The sequence below is a fragment of the Pelodiscus sinensis genome, chromosome 8 (assembly GCF_049634645.1).
Source record: "Pelodiscus sinensis isolate JC-2024 chromosome 8, ASM4963464v1, whole genome shotgun sequence".
Lineage (NCBI taxonomy): Eukaryota > Metazoa > Chordata > Testudines > Trionychidae > Pelodiscus > Pelodiscus sinensis.
This window is the reverse complement of record NC_134718.1, coordinates 9,495,363-9,516,479: the sequence shown is the minus strand read 5'-3', so window position 1 is coordinate 9,516,479 and position 21,117 is coordinate 9,495,363. Positions and strand designations below refer to the sequence as shown.

The following is a 21,117-nucleotide window of genomic DNA, read 5'->3' as shown; positions in this document are numbered from 1 at the left end:
TTCCTGTGCAATTTGATATACTGGTCCTCTTCCAGTTACTACTCTCTTTCATGCTGAGCATGGAAGCATCTTCATAAGGTTCCATTTCACCTGTTGGTTCAACCAAATAATGACTAATTGCCAAAAAAAAGTTGAAAAGTATTAGTTAGCATTAAACAACCACCTAAATACTTAACTTGGGTTAGCAGCTTAGCCCTAGCAAGCTGTAAACAAAACCATTTTAATCCAAGTTAGGCAATGCCAGTTAGCTAATCCACTTTAAGATGGCCTCTATTTTTACAGTACAGATGTGCCCTACAACTATATCATTTTAAATGTAAAGGCTCAGACTCTACTTTCAGCTATGCTGGTGTAATTCTGGCATTATTTCATACACTCCAATGGAATTAGTCCAGAGTTATACCAGTGTAAGTGAGATCAGAACCTGGAATAAACATAGGCAATTGTTTTCTCCCTGTCCCCTTGAATTTTTCACGGATATTGGTTGAGATGGGCATATCATCTCATTACTTGTTCCATTAAAAGGGTTAAAAGTGGAACCGTTAGCATCTATTTTCTACGTCTCCTCTACACACACGCCCGCCTCCCAATACACAACACAGGAGATAGATGAGATTTATATAGGCAGATTTGGCAGCCTTTTTATATTTACTTATACCAAGAGATAAATCAAATCTGGGGCACACTCTCCAAGAATAAGTTATTTGTTATCTAACTAAGTATGTGTTTGTGGCTCAGACAGAGAGAAGATATTTCTATTATAACTGTGTTGTTTGGACATGATTTATGGCAGTAGATGTTGTTATTTTTCATTTTCGATTACTCAGTCAATTCTATGTATTTCAACGCAGTTGGGAGTGGAGGAGGGTTGTGGCCAACAATTTAAGTAGGGGAGGAGAACATGGCGGTGTAGGTACAACTCCGTCTGAGGGCATGTCTACACTAGAGAGTTATTTTGAAGTAACTCCCCTTATTTTGAAAGAAGGTGAGCATCCACACTACCAAGCCTGTTATTTCACAATAATGGGCTTGTTATTTCAAAATAACTCCTGCTTGTGAAGAGAAATAAGCTTATTTCAAAATAGTTATTTCAGGAGTTATTGAAATAACTCGGTAGTGTAAACATAGCCTGCGGGAGGAGAGGCTGAGAAAGTACAGCCTGCTAATTGTGCACTAGGAATACTAAACCTCCTTTGGACTCTGCTAAGGAAAAAAGGAATCTCCAGATGCCCACATAACACCCTGGGAGAAATCCCCGTATACCACTGAAGAGAAATATATAATTGGGATTAAGCTGGAAAAAACTCTCCAAATGAAAGGATGCTTTATCCTGGAATTTCTTGGGCTGCATTTAATTTTCAGAGGCCCTGGGAGAAAAATGGTGAAAGCACATGGACAATTATCTAACAAGGGGAGCTTCAGGGGGTAGTCTGTACAGCATACACTTAAAAAAACAACAAATGGTCTGGTAGCTCTTTAAAGACTAACAAAACATGTGACTTGGTTGCAACATGCCAAGGAAAATATAGGCCTCTCATTTCTCAAGAGAAACAGGGAGGCGATAGTGCCATTGCCTTCCAATGTTGCCCTAATTCTTTTAATGACTTTATTGCATGTCCATTGAAAGGAAGAGTATGCAATCGCTGTTGGAGCTGGGGATGCCTTTTCCAGGTCAGGGAGACATTCTCTTACTAGCTCTCCTTGAGTTAGCATGCTAAAAATAGAACATACACCACAGCAGAGTAAACTGCAGGACAGGCTACTCCCCGCCTCCCCTGACACATGCTTATTGGAGATCCTAAGCACATATTTAGGGGAGCTCACCCTTCCCTCAGCTCACACTGCTGCAGCTTCATCCATGGACAAGTGCAAATAGGTCTCCTTGAGCTGGGAAACCCCTCCCCCCCACACACACACTACACACACTACCATGCACAGACACACCACCTTTTGTCTCCTGTGATCAAGCCAGTGAGCATGGTACTATCAACAGTTCCAATTTTCTAGTGAAGAGGCAGAGTCCTAAACATCACTCTTCTGTAACGTTAGAGTCCACAGGTTTAGAATTCGGAGTCGGCAGGGGAGATGTCACACAGTCAACTTGATGCCCCCTCTTCACCACCAGTCTGGTGAACCAGCAGCCAACAATTACCAAAGGGTTAGGCATCACAGGAAGTACCATCTGAAAAAGGCCAGAGCGACAGAACTCTATGACTGCCTAATTGGTCCACACCATCTATTTAAACCAGGAAATAGCTCCCTCGGGCAATCTTGAGCGACAATGCAGACTCCAGCCTGATATAGCTCTCATCTTTCTCCCCATCTTGCTCCTGATTCTTACCTGTGATCCAAGCCCTAGTTGACCTGGGTACCAAGCCCTAGTTGACCTGGGTACCTGTCTCTTGACTCGGTTTGATAACCAGTCACGACTTCTTGCCTTCAACCCCAGCCCAGCTCAACCTTGGTCCCAGTGCCCCCTCTAAGCTGCGTGGCAGCACAGCTTCACAGGTGATGAGTCAGCTTCGCCCAGAGGCTCAGGGCTCCATGCATGGAGATGACTGACTGGGTGGAGCTGATTAATCACCTGTAAAGCTGTGCAGGGCAGCTCAGCAACACTGTTTGGTGCCCATCCCTTGACTCAGCTTGCTAATTAGTTTCAGCTCCTGCCTTCAACTCCTGCCTAGTGGACACTACTGGCCCAGCTGCCTATGACCTAGCCATTATATATCATTCTTAGCATATCATTGGATGGTATGAATCCTCTTCATTCGGGGCTTAATCCAGGAAGGTACAGAGTGTTCTGGCCCCCCAATATGAAAAGCACTTAAGTGGTGGCTCAATATGACAGAGTGCTGAGCAGTTCTTTGCAAGATCAAGCTCTCGAACTCCCAACCTTTGAGTGGAGACAAGGCCCACTCCAACCAACCGAACACCATTCTTCCTCCGGGTGGACTCAGCAATACCACCTCAGTGTGTTTAAAATTCCCGAGTTTGTCTCCACAAAAATCATGAGTTATTTTAAAACATAATAAAGGTGGGGTTCTATTTATTCACCCTCAAGGGTTGATGCATTCGGAAGGGGGGCATGTTTTCAAGCTTCCCTGCAGTCCTGAGAGAGCTAGCAATTTTTTAAAAATGAACATAGAGATTTTCTTATACATTAATTATGACTCCAGGAGCTTTAGGAAAAGCATCAAATGTTGTGAGCTTCATGAGAGCGGGCAACATTGTGTGAGGACCAATGTGGGTGACTGTAGCAATTCCTTAATCACCCAATGAGAATTAAATTGCAATGCTAGGGGATACAAGTTCTTCTCTTTAGGTCTGATCCTATATAACTGAAGCCAATAGGAATTTTGCTATTGGCTTCACTAACAGCTGGGCAGAGACCTTTATTTGTACTATGACAAGCTACTTAAGCACACAATAACCCCTAGATATGCAGAGACCAGACCAGCCCTTTAAATCTTAGTGCAGATCAACATACATTCCCACAAAGCTGCTCCTCTCCTTTTTACTCTTCAACAAAGGGCCCCTCCCTTCATCTAAAGGCAGAGCATTACATCTGATCACTCTGTGATATACACACATGTACTAGGATCTACTTATCTTTTGCTATTTTGCTATTTTCTTGAGGCTGCTTAGAGAGTATCAGAGTTATTTCGATAACCAATGTAAGAGGTGCACAATTGGCAGGAAAGCAAGCAAAGGGAAAGGTATCAAGAACAAAGCGGAATTTTAAGCACTCCTTTTAAGCACTATTGACTGAATCCATAACATGTGACAGCTTCTATGAAACTAAATGCATGTCAGTCTGATTGCAGGAGACACTGCAGTAGAGAAAAACCCAATAATCTCAATAACAAAAGTGCTAGAGAAAAAATCACGATGGGATTCTCTTATGCTACTGTGTTGCTTGTTCATTTCATTGTTATTTACTATTTATCTTAAAGCAGCACTCATAACATCCCCATCCAAAAACAGACTCATGAAAAGATCTTCCCTGAGATCTTGCTTGCTATGGTCCAGAATTTCTCAACTTTAGCACTCAATTGGGTGGGGGCAGATATTTGAAAGTGCTTCCCTCTCCTCTAAACACTGAGAGCTAAGAGTCTGATTTTCAAAAGAGTTCAACATGTTGCGGTTTCCCTCCCCAAAAAATCTGGCTATTTATTTAGGAGCCTAAAAAAAAGGAAACTGGGCCCCAGGCATGTATGCTGAGCTCTTTTGCAAATTCTGGCCTAAGTAAACATAGGCAAGAATTGCTATAACAGACCAGGAGCCTGATCTCGTTCCCATAAGAGTCAGAGAGCACCATTAACTTTAATGGGAACTGGACTAGGTTTAAAGGGAAAATGGGCTCTGGAGGATGAAGGTGCCGTTAAACAGTTCCATGGTTATTTCAGTTTTCATCTTGCAGTTCAACAATTTAAGAGCGAGCTATAAAATATTTCTTTTAATATTTACCTCAATCTTCTCTTCGTGCCTGTGAAGTCCTGTCTGTAAATGGGTATGAAGCCTCTGAGAACATCTCTCTGTAGCGTGGCATATCACTGCAGTCCCTTGCCTCAGTTTCCCTTCAGGGAATAATGCAGTCCCAGGCTAAGTCATTGAAAACATACCCCTCCTCTCCTGCAGTCTAATTAATTATGAGTCAGCTCCCCCAAAAAACCCTTTCTGCTCAGATCTCAGGTTCAGAGTCTCCCTTTTGAGCACTGTGGCTTTAAGATTGTTGCCTTCCCAGCCTGTGCACTCAGCCCTCCAAGTTTAGGGTCACAGTCCACCTCCTTGGGACTGTGCTTCCAGTCCCGGTCTCCCTGCCCTGTCAACTCTTCCCTCAGGTTTGCTTCATAGCCCTACGGCCTGAGGCAGTTTCCCAGCTCAGTTCTCCCTCTCAGCAGCACCTTCTAGAGCTCTCTCCCTGGCCTGGGCTTAGACCCTCCTTTTGGTCACAAACCCACTCAACAAATTACTCTCTTGATCCTCCTCAGCTGGGTCTCATAATCCCAAACACCTGTGTGCAGCAGCCTGCAGAGAGTCTTGCTCCTGCTCCCCTCCCCCCGTAAAAGGCTCCTGTCCTAGTGCCTTGAAGAAATATGGTCTAGATTCTGCTGTAACTCCCCCTGCTCCTTCACATGCAGCATCCCATAGGACTGACTTCCTTTCTCCTAGTGTCTGCTTCCATTTTTTTTTTTTTTGTCTTCATCCACTTTCCCCGGACACATGCAGGGAGGTAACTGGCCTCTCAAACTACCTCCTCCAGCCCTAAAAGGCCAGTTCACTGATCATATATGCATCTCCAGTTTCATAGGTGCCCTGAAATGCAGGGCCACCCTTAGGGTATATGGGGCTCTACACAGTACTATTAAACCAATGCCCAAGCGTGGGGGGAGGAGGAGAAATATGATGATTTTTTAGAGGTGTGATTTTAGATTCTTCAGCACCAGTGGTGCCCTCAATAGCCAGCAACTGGTTCTGGGTGCAGGAACAATGTCAGGGTGGGCAGGGAATCAAACCCACAACCCTGGGGTCCCCAGGCCCCACCCCCTACCCCTAGGCCCCACCCAATGCTGTGTATTCTGCATTTGGGTAAGGACTGTCCTGTGAAATGCAATCCAGGGAATTTCTCAATACTAGCAGGTCACCACACACAGGCCCACCAACAGAAGGGGCACAGCAGCAGGTGGAGACCCAGGCCCTTTCCATCTCCACCAGAGAACCACACGGCACACTTCAGGCAGTGCTAAGGGCTGGGGAGAAGGGGCACGCCTCACTCCAGGTGGTGCTAACTAGTGTAAACTGAAGATTTTTAATGCCAACCATTTCTTATTAAACCGTCTGGCTTACCTATAATTCACAAAATGCACTTGATCAGGACCGAGAACTTACAGTAGGAGTTTTGCAGGCAAATGAATGCAAGAAATGACACTAGATATCTAATATAATCTGAAAAAAAGGTAAAAAGGGTAAGTCCAGCCAACATTACCAGGTATTTGTATTTGGACAATAAGGTCTGGGCGCTGAAAAAGGCACCAACAATGAAGGGACCCAGCAAAAAGGGGCAGGACTAGAGGAACTCTCTTGAGGTCCTTGCTGCTCTACATTCTGTTTTGATTCTAGGAATGAGTGAAGAAAATGTTACAGGTGATGCTGTCAAGTTGGCCTAAGAATCCTCTGCCAGAGTCCTGTCCCTACCATCTGTGACGATTTCAAAGAACTGCAATGGTGAGTTAATTTTGTCTCCATGACTGAATTTAAATTAGATAACCTATACATTCAATTGTGTTATTAATTTAATAAAACAACATAATAATAATAATAATAATAATTAGTAAACACAGTGCCTTGCAGTCAGGCCTCAGAGAACTGTGTAGTGGAGAGAGAATAGATTCATTATTGAGACAGGGGATGGATACACCAATTCTTCCAAATCCTACTAATGTGTCAGACTTTGCCTTCCTTCTAGGGATCTCAAAGCACTTTCAAACATTATTGTGCACATCAACCTTGACAGGGGAGAGTGTCCTACCCCTTTCTCAGAGAGGAAAACAGAACAGCTATCGCAAGTGAATTTCCATAGGTCATGAAGGACCTGGCACCACTGCTTGGAATGGAAGCAAACTCTGAATTCCAAATCCATGCTTTTGTTTTTATAGATTGTCCCATCACAGAGAAAGCCCTGAGCTGCATATCCAGCATCAGAAAGTCCTTTGTTCTTCGAAAGCTTGATTAGACTGGTTATGTCTCTCTCGTTGTGGCTTGCAACAATGCACAGACCCAGCAGGTATATTTCTGGTTTAAAATATGGTTAACGTCAGTGTTTATGCATTTGTTAGCCGGGCTAATTATTCTACATCCTCCAAAACTCTCTGCCATAATTACCATGCACAGTTGTGACACCTACTGCTAAGAGGCGAGCTGATCAGCTGCAGGATTTCTGTACTGCTGAAATGGGCCAGCAAACTGCATGTGACACCAGCAGATGTTTCTGGTTTTAAAACCATGGGAACTTCCATGAACTGTTTTCCCCAAGCTCCCAGGAGGAAAATGCCACCACGGATGAAAAATTGGAAACGTTTGTCAGGCTCTGAATAAAGCTGTGAATTAATGCTACAGTAATTTGCTTCTTCCACAGTCCATTTTTTATGTTCTAAACAGCAGAAACAGCTGATGAGGCTGCAGAAAAGGCCATTAGCAACAGCAGTACCGCGCGCAGTTTTGCCATTACAGGTATCATAGCTTTGGCATTAGCTACCCATGTCCTGCAGTACACACAGAATGTCCCATGGAGACAGTCACTCTAGAGAATGCCTTCTAAGCCACTGTCTTTTATAAGGGTTACAAAATGCCCATTAACTCACATGGGCTGTGCTGAAATGTGTTTGCAGTGTAAAGGGAGTAGTTTGGCTAGGATTCTGTGATTGTAACAGTACAAGAAGGGCGGTGGGAGGCAGGGAGAGGAAATCAATACGTTCCATGTAAGCAAAGTCAGAGCAACCTTTAAAATAATAAGACAAATCAATTTATTTCACAAATGTCTTAATTTCCAAATGCCATTGTTTGGCGCTCTCTGCTGTCACTGCCTATGACATTTGAGAAAGCTTGACTCTTAATCATTTAGGTGCAGCAGGAGTTATCATGCCACCGCCATGCTCAAAGCTGCTACCTTCAACCCCGGTGAGGCTCTAGCAGAATAACCTTATTCTATAGAATAAAGAGGATGGAGGGAGAGGAAGGCAGGGAAGACAAGTTTTAAATATGAACAGAAACCCCCGACTTTATTGCTATATACAATGAAAAGTAATTACAGAGAAAAATGAAAGCGGTTTCTTGCTGTTAGCAGGAAGAATAAGGGAATTCTCTTCCTTTTTAAAGCACAGAGTCCATTTTGATATAATTGGTTCCAGAATTATTTATGACATTAATTGCTGCATTATCGACTGCCTGTCAGCTCCTCTGGCAGTTAGTCCATCTTTCTTACCACAGAAAGCCAGCTCAGCCCAAACTAGACTGACAAGCTAATTATACCCATCTCCCCCTCAATGACAAATGCTGCTCATCGGAAACCTTTCTAGAAATAAGCTTTCATTCTTTCCCCTTTTTCCTGAGCCAGACATAGCCAATATCTCAAGGTACAGATCACAGCTAAAACTCTGCTCACAGGGCTATTAGCTCTGAACATCTCACTTGAGCCAAAAAACTTAAGCATCTTATGTTATCAAACTGTATGTCATTCCCTGCTAGTTTTCAGTGGATGTGCACTGAGCCATGCCTGTCACTCAAAGTGGTGTCAGACAGAGTAAACCTGACTGAATTAGTTGAGTCTTCCTTAACAGCATGGCCAGGACACCAACAGCAACGCCAGGGCTTAGAAGAGAGAGATTTTATTTAACTTCCCCCATCGATATTTTATAGCTTTTATTTTCTCTTGCGGCACAAACAGTGCTCAGATAGGTCTCCTTTGAGAGACAACTTACCACAATGAGGCCCAGATGTTACTGCAATACAAATAATAATTGCAACACACTCATTCAAATGTGACAGGGTCTATTATTTTTCTCTGTAATTCCATGTCCCACCTCTAAAAGGTACAAAACTTCTCTGAGTATCTGGCTACAGAGTCAGCAATTCCAATAGAGGGCAAGAAGGTAATAACGAAGGACAAGAGGCAAGGGTTAAGATTAGGGTCTTGTCTCCCTCTCACCCCAGTCTTGGAGCATCTGAACAGCCAACCCAGGCTGCTGAAGAGCTGGAGAAGGCTCTAGCACTGGGAAAGCAGGATAAGGGATGCCAGGAAAGTACGGAGATGAGGTGGGTTCTCGAGCGGCCTAGGGGATAGGCCAAGAGCATCACCGGTTTAGATTAAATTTTCTAAGAATGAGAAGTCAGAACATTAGGACAAAGAAGCAGACTGCCTAGGAAGGTTGTGGAAACTTCTGCACTGGAGGTCTTCAGAAGGAGGTGCATAGCCAAATGACTTGGATGATTTAGACGTAACACACTATGCACTTAGGCAGGGTCTGCAGCACACCTGCAGTCCCTGCTATGATTCTATGCACATTTGTTGAAGATGTATGGTCTATGAAAAATGACTCAGTTGACATCAGTCCATTTGCTACTGAACAGGATCTCACATCACACAACTACCACCACACTGATGGCACTGATAGGCCCTCATGCAGGTAGTCCCAGGAAGCTAATGGGTTGAACTATCCCCCCAGTCTACAGAAAGGTCCTTCCAGTAAAAGTTGCAGCAGAGTGGTAGAGCAGCAGGAAAGGACTGTACTTTATGACTACCCAATCCTGTTCTCTACCCACACCCATCAACAGCACTACGGCTGTGTCCAGACTCAGGGGTTTTTTCGAAAAAAGTAGCCTTTTTTCGAAAAAACTTCACCTGCGTCCAGACTCAAGCCGCGTTCTTTTGAAATTAAATCGAAAGAACGCGGCTTTTCTTTCGATGGCGGTAAACCTAATTCTACGAGGAAGAACGCCTTCTTTCGAAAGTTCCTCTTTCGAAAGAAGGCGTTCTTGAATGTAAATAGGGCTTCCTCGAAAGAGAGCATCCAGACTCGCTGGGTGCTTTCTTTCGAAAAAGCAAGCCGCTTTTTCGAAAGTTCCGCGTGTAGTCTAGACGCGCTCTTTCGAAAGAGGCTCTTTCGAAAGATACTTTCGAAAGAGCCTCTTTCGAAAGAGGCTTGCAGTCTAGACATAGCCTACATGTAAACTGATTTGTGACTCAAAGTGAAATACAAAGAAATGGTTCTCAGTATTTCACAAGAGGCACACACAGTAGGAGGTGACAATCGATTTAGTGGTTGCTGGAGTCACATCTCATTTTATTTAATAGAATAATAAGACTTTGCATCAGTGATGCCAAAGATGCCAATTAAGAAACCATCGAGTAGTCTTGATTTATGTCCTGTCCTGTTTTAGTAGAGTTCTCTCTTCCCCCCTCCCCCTCAGAGATTTGAACTGATTTCACTGAGCAGGTTTTCCTTTATTGAGAGATCTAGCTACCAAGGAATAGGGGGGGAATAACTGAATCAAAGTTTTGTGCTCATTACACTTTTTCTAAGTAAAGTCCATGTAAAAAAACAGACCATAAGTTAAGTCTGATGTTTTACAAATTGGCTACTTAAACCACTCTATACCTATACATTATGCCACACTAGAGGCCAGCTTTCTTCAGATATTCTTCTTTGATGTAGAAAGTCAAGAACTGAAAGGGGAGGACTAAGATTTCAAATTAACTGTATGCTAAAATACTGTGAGAAATTAAGGACAAAAAATAAATCAGATAAGCAATGAGATAATGCAGAAGAAAAAGTGACAAAAGCGGTGCTTTGTGTTTTGCTAGAAAGCCACATTATATGCCATCACAGACACAGTGCAAATAGGAGAGTATCTGTGTGTGTGTGTGTGTGTGTGTGTGTGTGTGTGTGTGTGTGTGTGTGTGTTAACATCAGACCAGTTAAAACTAAAGTGATCTCTTCTGCAACTTCACATTCAAATGTGTGAAGATGGTTCTAATCAACTCACATCAGTAAGTGCACAGCAAAAGGATTGCCATTTTAATTCATACAATATTTTGTTCCTGTAGTGATCAGATGGATTCAATTACCCCAAAACAGTGTATAAATTAACTTGAGATCCTGCTCACAAGAGTAACACACTGAAGGCAAGAGGCCCACTTGTGTAGCTGAAGTGAATAGGACTTCACTCTAAAGCTGGCGAATTCTCAAGGATTCTCTCAAAAAATTTAAAATGTGATATAAATGGTGGGAAGATTGATTTATGTTTGCTCAGCACTTTGGAATCATATTTAGCACTGGGTAAGTGCTTATTTTTTGCACAAGATATTATAAATCTATAGCAGTTCCGACTGTAGAAATGGGGTTTGCATGTGTAAGTTCTATCAAGTGCTTAGACCAGGTCTACTCTGAACAGGAAGATCGAATTAAGATTCACAACTCTAGCTATGTTAATTATGTAGTTGGAGTTTATGTACCTTAATTCAAGTTTCTGTTTGGTCTCCATGGCCTCCACAGTAGGAGGCCAATGGGATCAAACATGAGCAAGAGATCTGGTGCCGACAGGGGATGGCCTCTGAGTTCAATTTAGCAGGTCTTTACTAAACCTGCTAAATCAAATGCCAAAAGATTGATTGTGGCAGCATCAATCTTCCCTGTAGTGAAGACATGGCCTTATTCGGGTGTCATTACTGGAAAGGTACATACAAAAGCCTAAACATGTACAACAACAGGGGCCAAACTGAAGACTTTTTCACACTTTAGTCCAAAATATTAAATAAAATAATGTCCTTAAAGGTACACAGTGTTCATTGAGAGCTGGATCAAACTCCCTGTAATGTCAGTGGAAATGCTTCCTTTGATGTCAGTGAGATTTGGATCACTCTTTAAGCATTGGGGCAAGAGATATCATTTACTATGCACATGTTTATTGCCTAACATAATTGGACCCATACCTGGTCGAGACCTCTGGCCCCACTACAATATATGATGATAAGAACGATGAATTATTTGTGTTATAATCTATAGTCTGGATAGAGAACCTATTGTGCAAACATATAATGAGAAGATGTTCTCCCACCCTGTAAGGGTTGTTGTTTACCACTGCCTAAAGATTTTTTTATTTTTTAATTTAAAAATATTGTGTAGTTTAATATTTGAATATTCTTCAGCTTCCTGGATCGGATTAAATTATATTCATGTCTGTGTCATATTTTATTGAAGCATTCATTTGAAACTAATTCACAATGGGTTTTAGTGAGCAATACACACCAATTATAATTTACCAGCTGAATAATAAATTCAAAAGAGAAAAATATGGTTCTCGTTCATTCACATCAAAACACATCCAGGGAAAGAAAAAACAAATGGCAATTTTAGCATTATTGGCCAATATTAGAATAAAAAGGAGTTACCTATAGTGAGCTTAAGTTACACATATAGTAGTCTTCATGTGTTAAGGTTCAAGTGGTTAGTATATGCCTTAAATTATATTTCTTCTATCAGCAAAATGTTGTGTGTGTTTTAAGAACTCATTGACAGTTGAAATAAAGTCACTAGGGCTTGTCTACTGCTGACCTTGATAGCTTTTCAGTTTATAACATCATAGAGGTACATGTACAACACCATCAGTGAGGGGGAAAAAAGAAAGCAAATGCCAGGAGATCTATTAGAAACAAGATGCATTTGTTTTTGACTTCTAATTAATCAAGATAACATCTCTTTCAGCCATTAGACAGTAAAATCAATAGCTTGGGCAGTCTGACTGCCAGTTAGACTTATACACCAACACCTATTATTGGCAAAACTGTGATGTATTTAACCATTTCATCCTTTATTATATGAAAAAAGTGACCAGTCTCTGTGAGAGCATGTGGGAAGGAGAGTTAGCACCACAATCGATCGTTTGCCCTTCCACAAGTAAGTTTTGCACGTCCTCCCTTCCCACCCTATAGGAATTGTTATTTTGGAGTGAGCACAACTAAAAAAAATGTGTCTCATAACATTGTCAACCCCATGGGAAAATCAAAGTTGGGAACTAGTGCAGGTGCGTAAATCCACAAGGAATGGTAGGAATGACCCTTCTGCAGCCTGCTCCACACTGATGAGATGACAGGAGGTGACCAAGGCCATCATTAGAATTTATGGGGCCTTATGTAGTACTATTAAACGGGTGCCTCATTTAAGTTAACTAGATCCTCTCCTGAGGAAACAGCCACAGAACAGGTTTAGGAAGAGGAAGGTGGGTGTACATCAAGACCCAAATTTCCAGGTGCCCCACACTGCTGTCTATTCGATTCCTGGGAAAGGATGGCCCTGGACGTGACTTTCAGGAAGGTCCAGGGCAACAGCACTAGAGAGGATTCCCTCTTTTTATTACCCCCAAGCAGCAGCAGGATGTTGCTCTTTCAGACAAGACCTTTTCCTGACTTGTAGATGATGGCATGGGACCTTCCATCGCCAATAACAAGGAGGTTTCCCTAGAGCTCTGGGTCAAAATTTCTCCTTCCGCTATTGGCTGCCATTCTTCCACCACTGTGGTGGATGCATTTCAGGAGTTGCAGGGCTTTCTCTAGGCATGCTGTAGAACAGTGCTTCTCATAGCAGAGACAGGCTTGGTACCAGGGCACTGTCTGAGGTTGTGTCCGCGAAAAATACTACAGGAAAGGGCGCAACCCTGAAAAATGCAGGGCCAGATCACCAAGGGCCAGATTCTGCCAACTTTACTGAAATTATTGACTTATTCCAGAAGCAGTCCCAATCAACTAGCCCAGACCTTGATTTTTTAATAAAATCAATTCAAAGAATGATGCTTCCCAATGTCAATAACAGGGGCAGCACCACTCAGCTAGAAAATCCAGCTCACAGAGTTATGAACTATTACTGTACAATACAGTGGTACATCGCCTCCCTCCCCCACCCCCTTCTGTCTATCTGTTCTATTCTGTCTACCTAGTATAATAGAACCCTCTGGACCTACTACAATATACTAAGATGATGATTTATTAGTACTATAGTATTACTTCCCACTTGAGTCTGTATTACTATTATATTCAGCATCTCTAATTCCTGACCCTTCCAATTAAATACTTTGATTAAAAAAACCCACCATAGCCTAGATATAAAAGATGATTCATCAGAAAAGTTAGTCATTCCAAGTGACTCACTCTGGAAAGCCCCAGTCAACTTGACCTTGGCAAACTGATTGGTTTATTTTCAATCCCCTAAATACTTTTCAGCTGAAAAAAAAAGCACCACCACTATTAATAATAAAAAGCAAGTACCTCCCATGTAATCTGTACCTTTCTTGTTCAATGTGCAAATGCAATACTGTCAAATTAAGAATATTGGGCTACATTGTACTTTGCATATCCTACAAACGGGTCAATAATTATGATATGAAAGCGGATTGTGCCATTTTGACTTTTTTCTATTAGGTACAATAATCCTATGTACATTTAATTACACTTAATGATGATAATTGCAGAATTAATGTATAATGCTACAAACTAGTTCAGTCAGGCATTTTATACCCCAAAGATAATGCTATGAAAGTGATTAAAACAGAAAAATTCTTTAAAACAATACCATACTCTAGAGGACTTTTGACAAATCTTTCCATGTTGCACCTATGATTTATTATACAGTCAAGGGCAATTCCCATTAAGGTGAATGGGAATTACTTATATAGATGCCCTGAAAATCTATGGGAGAATAGAAGTCCAGAATTTGTATCACAGAAATAATGTACAGCTGTTGCTGAAGATCAAGCATATAGGTTCAGTTAGGACCACAGTAAGTATCTGAATTCTCAACAGAGTAACACAAGTAAAATGGTTCTCTCCTTAGATTAATCTAGTTTTTCTTATGTGAACTTTATTTATTATATATTAACAAGGGAATAATATCCAGTTCTCCACCTCTAAATATTAAGGTCAACATTTTATTCACAATAAATTTAGGAAAAGGAGATAGTTTTCTCATAATAACCTTAACTCTGCCCTCTTGTACATATGCCCTAACATATGGTCATTACAGAATTACATGAATAATTAAAAGTGTTCCTTTGTGGCCCTCTAACATTAGAGAAAAGGTTCATTTTGAAAACACAATTCCAATGTACATTTCAATTTACTTACTTGATTGTTTGAAAAATCATCAAAACGGTTTTGCAATAAATGGAAATGCTCCAAATGTTCCAAAATGGAACAATATTGGTTATTTTTCAAGTTTTTCACTTCAAAATTTCAATATTTCATACATTCGATATTTTCCCCCTTGTAAAAGACGAGGGCCGCCACTTACTTCTTCACAAACTCACTCTTGTTTCCAGTTGCTTTCTCTGCTGAAAATCCTTCATCCTTCAGTGGACAGGCAACAGAGAATGTCAGAAACAGAACTCAAAAGTCTCAAAACAAATATACACACAAATTTTTCAACAGTTTCATCTCTGTATAGTCTGGTGTCCTGAACTTGTGTAGCTTAATCTCAGGCTTCCTGCCTCTGATAGTGCCAACTACCTCTCAGACCACCTCCCCAGCTTCCTGCCACCTTTTATATTTCAATCCTGATTCCTCTGAGGTGGGGTTCCCCTAGTAATCAGAGCTGTCTCATTCTCAGGGTCTTCAACCCACAGGCAAATGACCTTGTAAATCCCCTGCCACGACAGTTCTCCTCCTTGCCCGTGGCCATGCAATAGAATGAATGATTGGCCTTAGTTTTTGTTATTTTTCCTTTATACTTTTCCATTTGCTCTGGTTTTCATTTTTCCTTTTGTCACCCTTTGTAACTTTTCTAAACGTCTTTTGAAAAGTTAAACTGACAAAAGGAAAACTGAAAAAAAACTGAAAAGGGGGCATAATTAATTCTGGTGTATTCTGTGGCAAAAATGGACAAAATGATCAAGAAAAAAAATAAAGGGAGGGGGACAAAAGTGAAAACCAAAATTTCAAATTTGTCATACACTGACCTGTCTGGTTTTGATGAAAAACAGGACATTTTCCCCAAAATGGAAGCTTTCCATAAAAATTTCCACTTTCCAAAAGAGAGAATGTTTTAATTTCAAAAAAAGTTTCAAACAAAATATGATTTCAACCAGCTGTGTTACTCATTCAGCCGCTGGATTCACTTCAGGGGCATTCCTTCTGACTTGAAGTCAATGAGCTGTGATTTAGCACTTCACTTAATGAAAGTCAGCGGGTCCGCCCAAGATGTTTCGTGGTTAGTTTTCAGAATTTCACATGATATTTTCATTTTCCAAAGTGAAAAACCAGTTTGTATAACTGGCCAGTGGACTCAAACTACTGAGCTTCACAGGCCTTTAGCCAGAAGAACTTTTTCTCCAAACACAAAGGCTTCTTTCATTGGAACCTCAAGTTAATGTCTGGTTTCCGACACCCTATCACCACCCCCAAAAAACCCTTCAGTCCAAAGCATTGGGCTTCACCTGTTTTCTCAAGGTCTTATATATGACAGCCTAAACTGACCTAAGTTCACTTAAAGCTTTTAGCCATAGTTTGATGGAAAAGTTTGGGAGTCTTCTGCTGAAGCTTGGCTGAGTTCTGAGTTTCAAAACAAAACAAATGAGTTATGTAATGGAGGCCTTTCTCATGTATATTCAGTCAGTTTTGCTGCCAGCCTATAATGCAGTCTAATCCCTCTTCCCAACCTGCACTCTCTCAGAGGATGGATATTAGATTTTTTTTTTTTTTAGCAAATTTGGTGAAAAGACAACTTACACTTTTAGAAGAAAGCCATAATTATTAGAGGACAAAACCAAAACAACCTTGTCCTCCCTTCCCCCTGCAGCACCGCACACAAATCAGGGGGTAGACAAGAGGTAACGAATGTATTTGCCAGTCCTATAAACAAAACTTTGTTGAAAATGATGTGTTTTCCACATATTCCATCATGAAATCTTATATTCCAGCACCACAGTGTTTGTAACCCTGTAACTCTCTTATCTACATGTTTTAATGTACAGAAGGAAATACAGTTAAGCTTGTGCTTCATTTATCACCATGCCTTGGTTGCCAAAACATTTAAGTGGAAAGCAGTCTCATAGCCTGTAGGTACCTGTGACATTTTTATAGGAAGGATATTTTTAAATGCAATTTGCCAGAGGACTGACATTATCACAGTCTGATTGTATTTGGAATATACCAAAATTGAATCCATTGTATTCCCTTCTCTATTCGTTTAATTAAAAAAGAGCGTCCCTTATATTAAATTGGAAGTTAGGCACAGATCACACATTCATTATCTGTAATCAGTGACAAGCTCATTGCTATTAACTATAAGTTCTCTCTAAAGATCTTGAATCAGGTGATCTTTGATGCAAATCATGGGCCATTCTAAGCAATCAAACATTGGATCAAAAAATTGGATCAAAAGTGTGTTGGATACCCATTAAAAGCCGCAAGGTTTCAAAACAAAATGCTGGCATGATATTTACAAATGACATGATTGTTACAGAATGTTGACTGCACCTCAACATTACAATCAGGTCTTTTTGAAACACGGCCAGAACCTCAGATTGTAAAATATCCAGACATTGTAACATCAACAGAGCATCTGATTAATGGTACAAGAATCATCAGTATTGGCCTGATCTTCAATGGGTGTAAATCAGTGGCATCAACGGAGCTATCTTGATTAACACCCAGCTGAGAAGCAAGCTCTGTGATTTTGACTATTAAAGAATATCTCTGGCATGATCATATTCCTGCATATAGAGTTCATGCATTTAGGTCAACTTTAGAGAACAGCTTGACAGATTTAAAAAAAAAATTTCCCCAAGACACATGCATAAAAGTCTGCTGACCTTCTGTCTACCTATATTTGGTAGCTGGTTTGTGTTAGCACAGCTTTATGCTATCAATTAGACTCGGAAACATTATTTTGAGTTTTCTGAACTATTACTACTGCCCATGTCCATTTGTCTTTTTTATTCTCTAGATGTGCCATGACAAGTATTAAATGCGACACACACCAAACTTTGCATGTCCCGCAGCCAGCTCCAATGGCTGGGATGCTGTCATATCGAGCTACATCAGGGGCAGTGGCTCAGTGTCTGTGTCTGTGACACATGTCAGAAACTTTTAAATGTCTGCTCTTTTTTTCATCAGGATGCTTCTGGATCCTAGCTAGGGAAGAGATGACATTTTATGTTTGGGTGGAACTTGTTGTGGCTCCCTCTTCCTGCCTCCTCTAACTGTCAGCCTGAGTTTCCCCTAAACATATCACAATGCAGACAAATAAAACTTGTCATTTAGAAATGTATTCAGTAGTAACCATACTTAAAAACAATGTTTTAGAAGGAACTTGGGCACATTTTCCCACAGAATGATGCACTACACAAAACACAGCACCAGGCTATCACTGACCTTTGTTATGTGCTGCCTTAGAAGACTGATGTGCAAAACTCAGATACACATGAATTCCTTAACATTTCTGCTCTTTTTTTCCATCACGGTGGAATAATTTGGCATATAACTACCCAATGTACTGGGGTATTGCCAAGTCTTGGAAGAATTAACATTTGGATCAAAATACATAGTTTAAGGGTAGAAGATCGGTCTGCTAATTCATAAGACTGCATTCCCCCGGATGAGTTTCATTAGTTGAAAAGGAAAGAGAGTGCAAACTTGCTCCATTCATTTTGAACAAATGTATGTCATTTCTTTAAGATCAAACTTGGGTTGGCATGATTATGACATTTTCTCATCAGGTTTACTTGATATTATGAACAGTCTTTAATATTCCCCATTGCCCAAGGCAGCTTGAGAACTTTGAATTTTCCTGAAGTTACACACAGATGTGGTTGGGAAGCCAGACTTAGTCCACATAGTTAGCTCTTATTTCCACATCTCAAAAAAAGATATATTGGCATTGGAAAAGGTTCAGAAAAGGGCAACAAAAATGATGAGGGGTTTGGAATGGGTCCCATATGAAGAGAGATTAAAAAGATGTGGACTTTTCAGCATAGAGGCCAACACGGCTACCCCTTTGAGACAGTGAAACACTGTGTAATTTTATTCTGGGGCCCTCTTTGCCCATTTCAATTGGCCATGTTTGAGCTGGAACTGACTAACACATGGACTTTGCAAATTGGCAGCTTAGCTAGGAACCAGACAGATGGTTTTGGAAAGCCAAACAGCCAGCAAGAAGAAAGGAAAATGCAACTGCAGTACACAAGGTTCAGCCCATTTACCTCTCAAAACATTTCTCTTCTGTTCTTCCAAGTGTTTTCAGCATTTGTAAGAGGTCAGATTTACCCATGTACAGTCGTGGAGGTGTTAGCTAACCCAAAGGGTTGATGTGGACTTGCCCCACCACTCCTTTCGCATCTACCAGCAAGCAGGCTGGCCACACAGGAGAGAGCATGTTCTACTCTCCTAAGCAGTGTGTGCACTTCCCCTGTGTGCCGGAATATTCTGGAAGGCGTTTCGATTCCCTGAAGCACCAGGCCTCCTAGAGCTCTTGTGTGACACCTCAGGCCAGTGCATCAATGGCATAATCGGCCCTGAAGGTTGTTGTCAGCGCTGCTCCATTCTCAGCCCTTTCCCTTCAGAGTGACTGTCCTGTTCTCTCACATGTCGCATCACCACCCATTTGCATGGCTAGACCAGACAGGTTACTTCAGAGCATACTTGCCTGAAAAGCGTTCAAGTTCCTTCTCAGGCTCCCAATAAGAGGCCCCTAGAAAAAGTTAATGGCAAACAAATGAACAGAAATCCTACCTCACATAGAGTCACCCTCAGAATTTACTACAGAAGTGGGCCAGAGTGCTCAACACAATGGGTGGATCTTATAAGAGGGCTGGATATAGCGGAGACCCCAAGTAACACTTGAAGCTAAGGGTGTTAAAGATAATGAGATCACCATTCTCACACCACAAAGTCCACCCCACTTTCCCCATGTGCTGGGAGGTGAGGGAAGTGCCCTGCCAGCAGAATATGAGACTTGGCAGAGCAATTGTCTGAGTCTCTGTAATAAAATCTTCCTTGGATCTTGTACGTGGGACACCCATCACACCACAGTGGCACACCACATTTTTCTTACGGACCCAGAGGGATTTTTTCCTTTCGACATGCACTCTTAACTCCTTGGTAACGAGGTGACCGAGACAGCAAACAAACTTTAAATAGTCTGCCATTGTTTTTACAGGTATGTTTTCAAAGCAGCAAGTGGAAGGCACACACACAAATCAAGCTCAGAAAATAAGGCACACTAGTTACCGCAGTCAAGAGGAATTGCATGGGCTGGCATAAAAAGTGTGACAGTACCACTTATCTTCTGCTTCAGTTTCATTTAGCACTAAGCAAAAGAAGGATGAAAATAATAGGATGGAAATATGCACATTCTATCAACAGAGCTTACAGCTCTGTAGGTAATTAAACACTGTAACACATGATGAGGTAAGGAAGTAATATTTACATGTTACCCATGAGAAAATTGAGCCACAGACTAGTGGAGTGACTTGTTTCAGGAAAACAAGCCCCAAACAGAACTCTTGTCTACCATTTCCCAGCCCTGACCTTTAATCACAAAGCCATCCATTCTCCTTTCAGTGAAAATGCCCACAGCAAAACTTGATGCTCCATGAGGTTTGCTAAAAGGTTCTCTCAGATTTATCTAATTCGGGGATCAGATTCACTGAAAATTTTGAAAAAACATAAACTATCCCTCAAAATTCAAACGGCAAGCAAAGCTGAAGATCTGTAAACCACATCCTTCATTTTTGATTCAAGAGATTACACAAATTAAACCCAGCAGATTTCCCTAACAGAGACATTATCATTACTTTAGCATTGTTAACATGTTTCTACTCTAGTTTTAATTTCAGTGCTAGTGTTTGAATTCAAGTATCTATGTCACACAAGAGGTATGCAGAGAAAGACAGCCATTCAAGTTTTTCTGCAAGTTGTTCTTTAGTGTTTTGCCCCATTAGGACATTTAAAGAAGGTCCATGCTGCTTCTTGTCCTATTTACTTCTTTCGCATAGGAAATTCAGGTTTTGATTACACCGCTTTTCCTGGGACATACCATTTGCAGCTCATAGCTCAGGATTCACATCTTTGATACTAAAGATGTCATTATCCTAAGAGAGGAATGTACATTTAACATTGATGTTTAAAACTTTCTTTGAGTTAAATATGATAGGTGTTAACGATGTCAACAATCCGATAAACAATTAGAAGGAAAGACCTTTTTATTAAATATAACGCATTTCTGCCCCTTTCATGGAAAAGTGCTAAAACTCCTGCTCAATTTTTTAATTCAAAAAGTCCTACCGCAATCAAGACATGGAAAAAAACCCTGTTATTTCTAAAGTAAGGTTCAAAAAGAACCCCTATCCTCCTCCTTTTGGAAGAAAACAAAATTATTTCAAGCATTTTAAATAAAAAAATTAGATTCTGTTCTTTTTTTCTTAATTTAAATGATTATCCTTAGAACTGATCAGAAAAAAATAATCCCCTTTATGAGGCAGGCTCCCCAGTTAGATGATGTCTCTCACGACATGCTTTGGTCATGGAATTTCCCATGATGCAAAGCTGCATTGCAGCTTGAGGGGAAACCACAC

At 41.1% G+C, this 21,117-nt stretch overlaps 1 long non-coding RNA gene across 1 annotated transcript in view; it reads right to left on the bottom strand.

The window, feature by feature from the left end:
• LOC142830365 (uncharacterized) overlaps window positions 1-19,007 on the bottom strand; it is a 32,779-nt gene extending 13,772 nt beyond the window's left edge. Inside the window, exons 1-2 of the long non-coding RNA XR_012905548.1 lie at window positions 4,468-19,007; window positions 1,948-2,182 (exon numbers count right to left, since the gene is read on the bottom strand). This is a non-coding gene — a long non-coding RNA (uncharacterized LOC142830365). The remainder of the gene's footprint in view (window positions 1-1,947; window positions 2,183-4,467) is intronic.
• Window positions 19,008-21,117: the final 2,110 nt, after the last annotated feature.